Consider the following 12,152-nt stretch of genomic DNA (forward strand, 5'->3'; position numbering starts at 1 on the left):
GTGGCAATGCATGCTGGGTGCTCACAAACACAGCAACAGTTTTGTTTGTTCAGACCTCTCAGACAGCAAATAGACTTGTTAGAACAATACTTGAGGGAATATTGTTTGTCTGACTTGTGTTTTTATGTAGATTTTAAGTATCCTTTGTCTGTGTTGGAATGATAATGGACTGATAGTTTGCTACATGAATACTGTATACTGCCTACTGTGTTTTTAAATAGTAAGTGAAACAGCATGCATTATTCCATGGCAGCATCCGAAATCGTATACCTCCCTAGTACTATTTAGTAGTTGAAAAACAGTATGTGACAAAAGAAGTATGTCAGTTCTCACAAAAGAGTAGGCAAAAAGTAACCGGATTACCTACTTTTTCCTGCGAGATTCTGAAGTGTGCATACGGTGGACACTTTACTATCCCATGAGGCCACAGGACAGGATTTGTGAATGGCAGTGAAGCTGATGCTGGTGGGTCACATGACAGTGACAACATGGCGAATGTAGTACATTCGGATTACATTCATACTACACACATTCATACTATATAGAACAAACTTTTTTAGCGGCCGTGAAGTACTTATTAAAAATAAGTACCTACTCAAGAGAGTATGCGATTTTGGACGCAGCCATTGAGTAGCATCAGGTTATTGTCATTTGTTTTATCATTAAATTTGGGGTCATAACATCTGGTGGTCCAATGAAATGGTTCACATTTAGTGTTTCAGAATGGAAATGGAAGGTCAAGTTATATATAAGCCACCCACTCAGCTCTGGCTTGCATACTTCTCTACTATATAGAAGGCGAAAAGCAGAGTAATATGTCTGAATTCACAGTATTCACAGGAGCTTTTGCGAAATTGGAACGTCCATATTTTCAATTTTCCAATTTCAATTTACGCAATTTGAAAGGAAGCCTAATGGAAACACGGCTAGTGACAACAGAACGGATGTAGTATGTCCGGATTATGCTCATACTACACACACTCATACAATATAGAACATATTTTTTAATGGTTACAAAGTAATTACTAGTTCAAAAGAAGAACCTACTTCGAGTTTGCGAATTTGATTTGCAGCACATCACACACATTTTGGTGAATGTACTAGGTTATGTGTATTTTGTGCATGTTTCCAACAACAATGTCCCACAATTTGCTTACAATACACAGTATACCACAGTACGTGCTTCGTATTTTGTAACATTGTTACCATCTTTTCAATTTTCCATGCAAATGAAGTTAAAGTTACACTTATATTTTTAAGTGTTTGAAAGGATCTTGTTTTTCAACGGGGTCAGAAGTGAACTATTCTTTTTCAGTTTATCCTTTTAGCACCGTCATCTACATAATGTGACCGTCCTTGCAGCGTTTCCTCGTTGAATGGAGTTCCAACGATAGCGACCCGCGACACGTAATGAAAGTGATGAGAGATGTAATGAGATGGATGAGGACGTTTTGCTCCCTCTGTAGTGGGCTTCCCATCACATCTGGCCTAAACGATTGAATAATACCTCTCAGTATTCCACAGGGCACGCTACATGTTCCTGCAAAATGACTGAAAAAAGCCAAAGCTCCAGGCGGTCTGAGTGTGTTGTGAGATTACAGAGAGTTGAAGATGAAATGATGTGAATTTCAAGGGGACGTAGGCTACATGTTTTATATCCTTCCCTTCTCTTTGAAATCATTTTTAACATCCCGCTTGCCTCATCAGCGTAGCTACGAGAACTTGCCTTTAATTAGTCTCCGAAGAACATTAAAGAAAAGTGTTGAACGACACTGGCATTCTAACAGTGAAAAAGCATCTATTTCACAGACGAGGAAGCTTAGTCATGTCTAGCCTTTCACAACAGCGTAAACAAGGTTGTTCTTTGTGATTCGAACAACTGCATTCAATATGATGACGGTAATGTTACATAATAGTGCTTTCCAGAGCCATCCTAACAACAGGTGTACAATGAATCTCCCAGAGAATATGCTATGTGTGTTTCCGGAGGATATACTGTGATAGATGTTTCATAATATACTAAAAAAAACACCCCCTCAGATATACACTGTTTTTGATAGGCTAGACTTCTTTTAATTATTTAATAGCTGTATTGTTTTCAGGCCAAAAGGGGCTCTCAGCATCCTTGCTTTGCACAAGTCATCTCTGCTTTTCAATTCTCCACTTCCATTCTGCATTTCTCAGTGGGGCCGGGAAAAGAAAACAACTGCAGAAGCGGAGAATTTTAAGGAGGGAGAGGGATTTAAATGTACCCGAGGAGACCAGCCAGATATTTGGCAGGCGGGGTCCATACGCACAACACATTTCAGGACAATAGTCTATGATTAGCACTGTGCTTATCTGCGCAACGCGGCCTGCCATTAGTGTGCTGCAGGGGCGCTGTCTCCATAGCAACCAATCTGCCTAAAGTCCAAACCCCAGTTGTGCTTGTCAAAGATCCGCTCAAAAACCTCTATTCACCGTTTTCTGCCTTGAAAGCCCATTTAAGGCTATTATGGCCATTGTAGGGGTGTAGGGGTGTGTGTGTGTGTGTGTGTGTGTGTGTGGGTGGGAAGGGGGGGGGGTCACATAGATCTAGACATGGCTGTAAAACCTCACATTAACTCGATTCATTCACAGAAGATTAATTAACCCAAGTGACCAACGCATAAATGTTTCGATGTGAACTTCTCTATTAGCCTGACACTCACTGCCACTTGATATTTCCAGACCCACCTATGAACGAACGGTGGAATAGTGAGCGCATTTCTCCACTGACACGTTATAGTGTTTTCGACAAAATAAAAATGGCAAAAGGTTTATTAGTGGTGCTAATACAAGCACCACTTTTACTATTGCTCATAGGGATATTGAATTGAACAAACCCCTAGCTAACCCTGAGTATTAAACTTTGGTATGTAACTCAACCCACACCATTTGTGCTATACGGACATGAATGATACCTCAAATCACGTGGCTTCTTGAGGAGAGAATGACGTACAACTGGTTTTCTAACTGACCAGATGTACGATTTTAACCTGGCAGATGATAAAATATGGGGCTGGGTATTGACACAAATTTAACGATTCGATTCTGATTCAATTCGATTTAATTCAATATTGATTATTTTTTACTAATGCTGTAAACTATACAGAAAGTCAGTTGGTAGCCTACTACATTACTATAATATTGAAGGTTAAAATTACTTTGTATACAAACACTTAAATTAGACACAAGGATTTTTTTTTTAAATAATAAAGTTTTATTAACTTTAACATTTAAAATGGTGGCTGTCGTAAAAAAACTTGACAGATTTACTCAAGCATGCATTAAAGCTACACTGTGTAACTTTTTAAGTTGATTCTTAGCAAAAAACACTTTGTTCTATCAAAAGTATATGTGCTCATTCATGTGTAATTACTTCCACCAACTAATACCCTAGTTGGTATTGACCCTAGTTGGATGACCCTCCCCTCAACAAAGAATAAAAAGACATGACCCTCCCCTATTTTCCTCCGGTGGTTCATTCCATAAATACCGAACGGTCCCTTATGTAGCCGAATACAGAGCATATATTTAGCAAAATGTTCCTCTCTAGAGTTATTTTTTCTAGCGAACGTGTTTATGGTCACTGAATGGCTTTTCTGAGGTAAATGCAACATACTTGATATAGGCCTATTGTTTACAAGCTGTTTTATTGCTCAGCCGCCATCTTTCAAACGCCTCTATGGCATGCAGCTCCAATCTCTTTGAATGGGGAAACATCAAATTCTATAAAACTGTTCACCAAGACCGCAATGAAATCTAACAAACGTTGGTAAATATATAATATATGGTGATATATATATATATATATATATATATATATATATATATATATATATATATATATATATTTACCAACGTTTGTTTGATTTGACAGCAAACCCCCCCCCCCCCCCCCCCCCCCCCCCCCCCCCCCCAAAAAAAACACTCTGAACAATAGCAAAGCAACACACTGAAAACCACGAACACCCTGGCATTGTGGTGATGAGTTTCGCACTTACATGTTGTTCATAAAATGTGAAAATGTAGTTCTAGCTAATTCAGTTTTGAAAGTGTATTGTTATCACACACTGTTCATGTCTATTCTTGCTGCACATTCATTATTCCGTCTCTTTGAATCCTCACACAGGTCTCGACGGCACGGCTGTGGTGCTGGCTGGTGATTGACTTGCACCCTGGTTGATTCATCTCAAATTAAAGCACATTCTAGTCGAATGCTCCAAAAATGAGGATTATCAAATGCAGACTCACAGCCTGTCTCCTGCTCTAAGGGCACCGGTGTCTTTGCAAGCTCAGGGAGAGCCTATTCAGACACATCTGGTCTGCCGAGGATTTCTGATAAAGACCAGCGTGATTTCAAAGGGAGATAAAACCCCTGAGAATTGCAGTGCGCTGAAAGACCCGACAGTCCTCTTTACCCCCAGGGTGACTTCAGCCCGGGCACCCGCTGTCACGCCATTATGAGAGGAGATTCTTTATAATTGCCCATTCCAGAAATGGCAGATAAGGTGTGTGATATAAATTGATCGGACAACTTTAAATTTGACTGGAAAACCTGCTAGAAAAAGAGTCTCTTCACATTTATATCACATCACATAATGCGATCTACACTATATTGTTGGAGTTTAATCGGCAATTGAAAACAATTCTATATCTGATAATAATATTCTCCATTTAAATGAGCTTTTTTGTTTTGAGTCATTAACTCTTTCCCCACCACTGATGGAATTTTCCGTCATTTATGACACAACGCTTCCCAGCCATCAGTATTGCCAATTTAGGGACTTTGTCACTATTAGCGACTTTTCAGACCCCTGTAACAAATTTTTCAAAAATGCAACTAGCGACAAACAGTAACAAAGTATTTTTACTTCGTTACAGTACTTAAGTACATTTTTCAAGTATCTGTATATTTACTGGAGTGTTTTTATTTACTGAACTTTTACTTCACTACATTCTTCTAAAGCATAACATACTTTTTACTTTTAAGAGCTGATTCTTTTCAATGAGCCTGTTAAATCGGTTCGCAAATCGCACCAAACGATTCATTCACGAAGTAAACTGATCCGAATGCAGCTGTTTTAGAGTCAACAACTCACCGATTGATCCGTTCAGAGCGAGTCTCCTCCAACTGAATTCACAGGTCGGAATACTTAATACTTTTACTTGAGTGATATTATATAGTATACTTTTACTCAAGTAGGCTACTTGATTTGTGTACTTTGTCCAGCACTGGCGACAAATCTAGCGACTTTTCACAAGTTCACACTTACATAGAATCAGATATATAGACTATATCATACTAGTTTCGTACTTCCGTTGTCTGACAGAAAATATGTAAATGAAAACAGCTTTATTGGACATTTGGCTATAAATATATAAAGATTACAATATGTGAGCACAGATTAGAAAACAGATAAACTGTCGACAGTTGGTGCATTACATCATCTAGCGACATTTAGCGACATTTTGAGCCATCTTTACTTTGCATTGAAATAGTAGGCAACACCGCCTGCCATTGACAAGATTTTCCTCATGAGTAATCGACGCTGTGTCCAAAATAAAATACTTCCCTATAAACAGTATGGGAAAAAAAACTGGGATCTGAATACATAGTACTATTTGAAAAACAGTAGGCGAAAAGTCCCTGAATGGCCTACTACTTCCACCGAGAAGTGCACAATGCACATTTAATATGCACTTTACTATCCCATCAGGCCATGGGAGGGGATGGCATTTATGAATGGCAGTGAAGCAACACAACTGACGCTGGTAGGTCATGTGACAGTAATGGTGGATTCAGACAGTACGTACATTCATACTACCCATATACACATAACATACTTTATTTAACGGTCGCGAAGTAAATTAAAATTTAAATGTCGTACTCAGACAGTAGCCTACGTAATTTCGAACCCAGGTGGTTGCTGTTTTTTGATGCCTGATCAAAAGTTATTAATGCGATATCTTGTTGTATGGCTAATCAGAGCTACGGTAGCTTGATGTAGCAAGTTAAATTCCCCGTACAAAGCATTTATACATATGTAAAAATATAAAATATGCATGTATCAAAAAAAATGCAATCCATGTTTTCACTGTTATATGGTAGGGGGCGCTGTTATGCATCTTCTGAAATAGTTTAGAATCTCCGGATCCAAAAGCAAGCAAAAAAAGAAGTAGAAACAAATGATAGAAGATTGCTGACGCACATGTAAGCTAACATGATCGTCAAACATTCAGCAGCATATAAATCAAAACTGCCTAACGTTACTGAGTGAATTATCGGCCCAGGGGGAGCTACAGGACTGTGAAGCTTTGGGGGTGTTGATGGACTCGCTCTACTGCATCTGCTTTAATCATCGTTCTGAATCCAATCTGGATGTAGTCTGTGACAAAAACGTGATTTTTTCAGCTTTTTTTCCCCAGAAATGCTTTTTTAGAGTTGATAAAAAAAAATAAAAAAATGTATTTATTTTTTAAAGCAGATGCTCTTTTGATATGCCTGTTTTATGTTCATTCATACAACATAATATTCTGGGACATTTGAGTTTATTATTATGAGTTTATCGTTTAATTTCCCCCACAATTGCTTTAATAAAATAAATGTACTTAAAAATGTATAACTTATGTTAAAATGACTTATTTTTAACCCCCAAAAGGAGAAAAGCGCATACATTTCTCCAACTAAAGTAAAACACATGCTCACTGAGCTGAGAAAAATGTCAGCTTTATAATTTCAGCTTTGCTTAATAGGGTCAAAAGAAAGACATTTTCTTTGTGGCTAATTTGAATGCTAAATATATTGAGAACATAATTGAGCTCTTGCTGACCTTTTCTTTGAAGAGGTTAAAATAATTCTACATGAATGATCACATTAGAAGGGAATTATCTTTTAAAGGGAAAGTTCAAACAAAGATTAAACTTCTGTATTAATTTACTCAACCTCATGTTGTTCCCAAAACTGTATGACTTTCTTTAGAAATGTCTGTACTGTTAGTGTTTTGGTTACCAACGTTCTTCAAAATATAATTTTTGGCTGGACTGTCACTTTAAGGTTACATGTATGAAGTGTGGCTTTAAAACAGCCAGTTAAATGGTTTACAGTTGTGACCTCATCAGCTGGCAGCGCGGGGCAGCGTTGGATGCTAGTGTCATATTGGTGTTGGTGTGACACCACGGGGCGAGCGTGCCAGGATTGGATCCCCTCCCACTCCACTGGCAATCAACCCTCCATCATCTCCTGCCATCTGGCCTTCCATTAGATCACTGCAGTCATTCTTTTTTATTACAGTCTTTCTTTTCCCACTGAGTCTGAATGCAACTACCATCTTTTTTTATGTCCTCTTTCTGATGATATTGTCCAGCACCACGGGACTGTTAATCTGGCTGCCGAAAAAGTGTATAAAACCTGTGAAATAAATCATGTGGCTTAGTGTGGCATCTGACAGGATGCAAGTGAAGCGACTTTGAATGCTTTTGGGTTTCTGAAGCGCAAAGAGTTGAAATTTACACAAGCTGCCCACTATATGAATAAAATGAACAACATTCATTCAAACGTTCAAGGGTAAACACATAAACTGCACATCTGAAGAGACGTGGCAGGGGCCAAAGGGATCTCTGGTTAATTATGAGGCTTGTATAAAGCATGTAGCAGAAATAAATACACATGAGAAGAGTGAACACGGACTGTCAGACTCAATACATCTCTGCTCTGTTTACATTTATTCATATGGAAAGACATAAGAGTCATCCTACAATAATACACAGCATGTGCCATCCCTTTCCAGCTTCTCCGTACTCTTATCAACAATTGTGCACATACTATATATATATATATATAATTCTGATGAATAGAAAGTTCAAAAGGACAGCATTTATTTGAAATAGAATTTTTCTAACAATGTACTGTCACTGTGGGTCAGTTTCATGCATCCTTGCTGAATTTGTTTTATTATTAAATTAAAATTAATTAATTTTTCATGTGTATGCACTTTGGCTTAATTCTATTTTTTAGATTCTAGTTTGAATGATATATTTAAAAAAAAACAACTAAAAGTCAGCCCTGTTGCTATATTTTCATTTTATTATTATCAACACATTTTACAGCATTATAGAATGTTTACAATCTAATGAAATTCAGCTATATAAGCTATTTAGACTGTCGTTCTGACATTTTCCATTCATAATTTCCTCACCCAAACAAATCAAATGTAGTGCAAACAGTGAGGTGAATGTTAAGGAGAGGCATACAGGGATTATATAAATGCCAGAGACACTCCGTATTTATCATCGGTTCACAATACTAGGCTATAGGTGACGTAAAGGGATACTCCAGAGAATGTCATCACACATTAATTCTCCACATACTGAACATTTTAAATCATTTAGTCTGGGATTGCCTACAGAGTGGGTGAATTTGTTTTAGTGTTTGGCTGAGCAATTTTCTGACCATGCGGTCAAGACGAGCATAAGAAGCTTACAGATCGGTTCACTCACCAAAATGTGTTTTCAGTTGAAGACCCTTGAGTGAGCCGCAAATGTCACATTTATGCATTTTTAAAGAAGCTTTTCTTACATGCTCTGTCCTCTCTTTTTACACATGCAGCATAGAGAAAAAACAGGACCAAAATGACCCAGAAACAGTTGGTCCCTTTTGATTGGTGTTATGAATGCAGAAGCTCTGGTTTGATCTTTCAGGGATGATTGCTAAAATGACGAAACGAGCGCTGGATGACATCAGAGGCTTAGTGAACTAATTTCAGTAATGCTGCAGAGAGATTTTCCAGGGATTTTCCCAAGACCGTGTACGGCTTTTCACCACTTAAGACTCTAAATTGGGATGCTTTCAATTTCTCAAGTGCCAAATGAAGGCATTGAGCTTCAAGAAACTACAGAAGTGGCATCCTTTCACTTTATCTCGTAACTTAACTAAATGAAGCTAATAACTAATATTCTTCTTGTAAGTGTTTATTGTAATGAACTGGGGCTAGTTGTGACACAGAAAAAAGGCTGTATCTCATTAACAGTTTTGAGCCAAAAGTTCAGTTGCTTATTTTACTTCATAAGTGGCTTTGTATGTTGATTTCAAATGCTTAAACTGACATCCTCTAAACTAAATCCTCTAAACACTTAAAGGGATATTTCACCGCTGGAAAGATGAATGTGTATTTAAATTGGGTCATTTATGTAGTAGAAATGTGAAATTATTTTAGAAGTTGGTGCCTTCTAGACTGAGAAAAGCTAGAAAATGTATTTTTGGCTCATGTGGATTCAAGACAACAACTCCCAGAATGCACTTGCTTCGCTGCCTACGAGACCACTCTCAAGCCACGCCTACTGGTTACAGAGGGCAGTGTCGGGAGAAATTATACAACTAGGCTACTAGTCGACTCGAAACTGAAAAGACGCCGTTTTATCGTGAGATCCCCCTATGGACGGGTTGAAAACATGCGGAACGAGCTCCTCCTATGTCTCTCGCCTTTGGACAAAAAAGCCTCCGATGACGCGAAATGACGATTCTTGTGTCATCGGAGGTTTTTTTCCAGACACACAATAGAGGGTTTTCACAACACGTCATCAATCCAGAAGTCGGCCATATTTGAGGCACTGAACGTAAACAAAGCCACTGAACTGAACGGACTTGCAAATTTGGCTTATTATTGCTGCTGAAAAATGGTCGTGTTTTGGTCTGTAATAATCGGTCGCACCGGGAAAAACATTTGGAGTTCTGTAGACTGCCAAAAGTTAAAGAGAAGAGTGCAAGAAACTGAGGAAAGAAGGCGTTTGTGGTTGAGAGAGGCACAGCATCAGCTCATCAACCACATGTGTAAATGAAGCGTTGACTATGCAAATGTTGAAGTAAAGTAGTTCACCATGGCTACGTTCACACTGTCAGTCCAAATCCGAATATTTTTGTATCCGATTGGAATCTGATCTAAAATGATGTCCACACTGTGTATCGCAACTGTTCAGATCGATTTGTGAGTCCATGCAGCTCTTTCGTTTTCCGGAATATCTACATTGGTTTCTATGGCAATGACGTTGCGTTGATGGAGGGGTTTGCATTTGCAATTGAGATGTTGTCTTATTTAAATTTTACAACATGGAAATGTGTAGCCGCCGCGCTGGACTACTGCGTCTTGAGCCTCCTGCAGAACTGTAGGAGGCTGGTATGCACAGCTTTTTTCACCACATATGGATGTAGCTTTTTTTGCTGTTCACGTTAGCTAATTCTGATCAGATTTCAATCGGATATGAACAAAAATCGGATTTGGACTGACAGTCTGAACGTAGCCTATGTCGGATAAGAAATAGAAGGAAGAATTGTCGGGTCGTCAGTCCATGACTAAGAAGCTAGCTTGTTCGGATCTTTACCACATATTAACTTTAGTTTGTCAAAATTTTGCGCTCTTTCCTGCTTACTAAGTTCTTCTCTATATGATTTAGCAGCTTCCATGTGTTTTTTCCGTGGTTTAGATATCATAAATTAGTGTAACAATGTGTTCAGTAGTACATAAACAGTGCAATCCATGCTGTTGTTTACATCCGAGTATCTCCAATATGGCCGTGCATCCGGGTAACTGACCGAACCGTGACGTAGGTGCAAACACTCTATGCAGGCCCTGTCCCAAATGGCACACTTCATATGCACTTTCGGTCTTGTGGACTTACAATGGCTGCCGCGTGCGCATGTCCGTTAAGTCCGTGAGACCGTAGGGTGTCCCATTTGTCATTTTAGGCCTCAGAAGGATGCTCGCGAGCCTATGTGGTCTATTTGCGCCCTCGATGCGCACTTTTGCCGAGCCTGCACTGATGCGAGCTCCGTAGCAGACTTCTTCCTGACAGTCAAAGCGGCGTTACGTCACAAAAGTGCGGACTCAGAGGAAGACTGCGAGTGCATAGGGTGCCATTTGGGACAGGGCCACAAAAATATCTCGTCTCAGGGGGACATGAGGGAGGGAAGCACGGTCATTCGAAAATACTACCGGGTTTCTACTGATACAAAGCTTAATGCTAATCGGTGAAGTATCCCTTTAAATCCAAAACTAAGTCACATAACAACTCTCCAAATGAGGCTAATAAATATGAGTTGACCAACATATTTTGCCTTTATTATTCTTCCTGTTATTAATTGTACAGAACCGGGGCTAATTGTCATGCAGAGCTGTATCTCATTAACTCATTAAGTTCAGTTACACAAATGCTTTCTTTTCTCAGTTGTCATGTATAATTAATAAAGTATAATTAAATTATAGCTGTGTATTACAGCCATATGGACATTATACTCATCTCTGGCTGATAACAGAATGTTTAAATTATAACAATAAAACAAGCATTTTCTGTAAAGCTGCTTTAAAAAAATATGCATTGTGAAAACTTGAACTGAAAGACACATTTCTTTAAGTCATAGGTTTGATTATATGGTTTAACTTCATGTATTCGGTTAAGCAGACACCACGTATTTGGCCGAAATTACAACTTTGCCAAAATTGCCGTCATCTGAAAAATAAACTACTCTGAGACATTTAGTCTACTATATATTCATTAATTTGTCTGCACTGACACTATTGGACGAGACCAAAACATAAACTGAATTTAGCTAAATAATGACACTGTTTTCTGTAGAACTGCTTTATCGCTGAATCGACTTTGTTTAATAATTGACGGATTTTGCAAGACTGATTCAGTTGAACTGAACTGAATCAACAATGAATTGACTCAAAGTGAATAATGACACTATTATCTTCAGCTTATAGCTGAATTAAACTAATTTCATGATGATGAACTTTCCACAGTTACTGAACTGAAGACTGAACTGAATTGAATTATTTTTGTGTTTATCAAAACAAAAACTGCTTTGAACAACCGGTATTGTTAAAAGCGCTATATTAAAAAAAGCTGACTTACTTGACTAAAGTAAATATTCCCTTTTAAAGAAGAAAAGAAAGCAACACTTTGAACATCCTTTGCTCAAAACAGCAGCATCACCTGCTTTTCTTCTGCAGACTCAAGATCTGCACTTCATAGCCTTTGGCTCCTGAAGTACTTCTGAAAGTGGTACTGAGAAGCTCATTTGCATTTCAATAGCATGGGTTTAGTATCTTAAAAGACCAAAAACCAAGTTTTGT

Source organism: Abramis brama (genome assembly GCF_963993115.1).
Source record: "Abramis brama genome assembly, chromosome: 25".
Lineage (NCBI taxonomy): Eukaryota > Metazoa > Chordata > Actinopteri > Cypriniformes > Leuciscidae > Abramis > Abramis brama.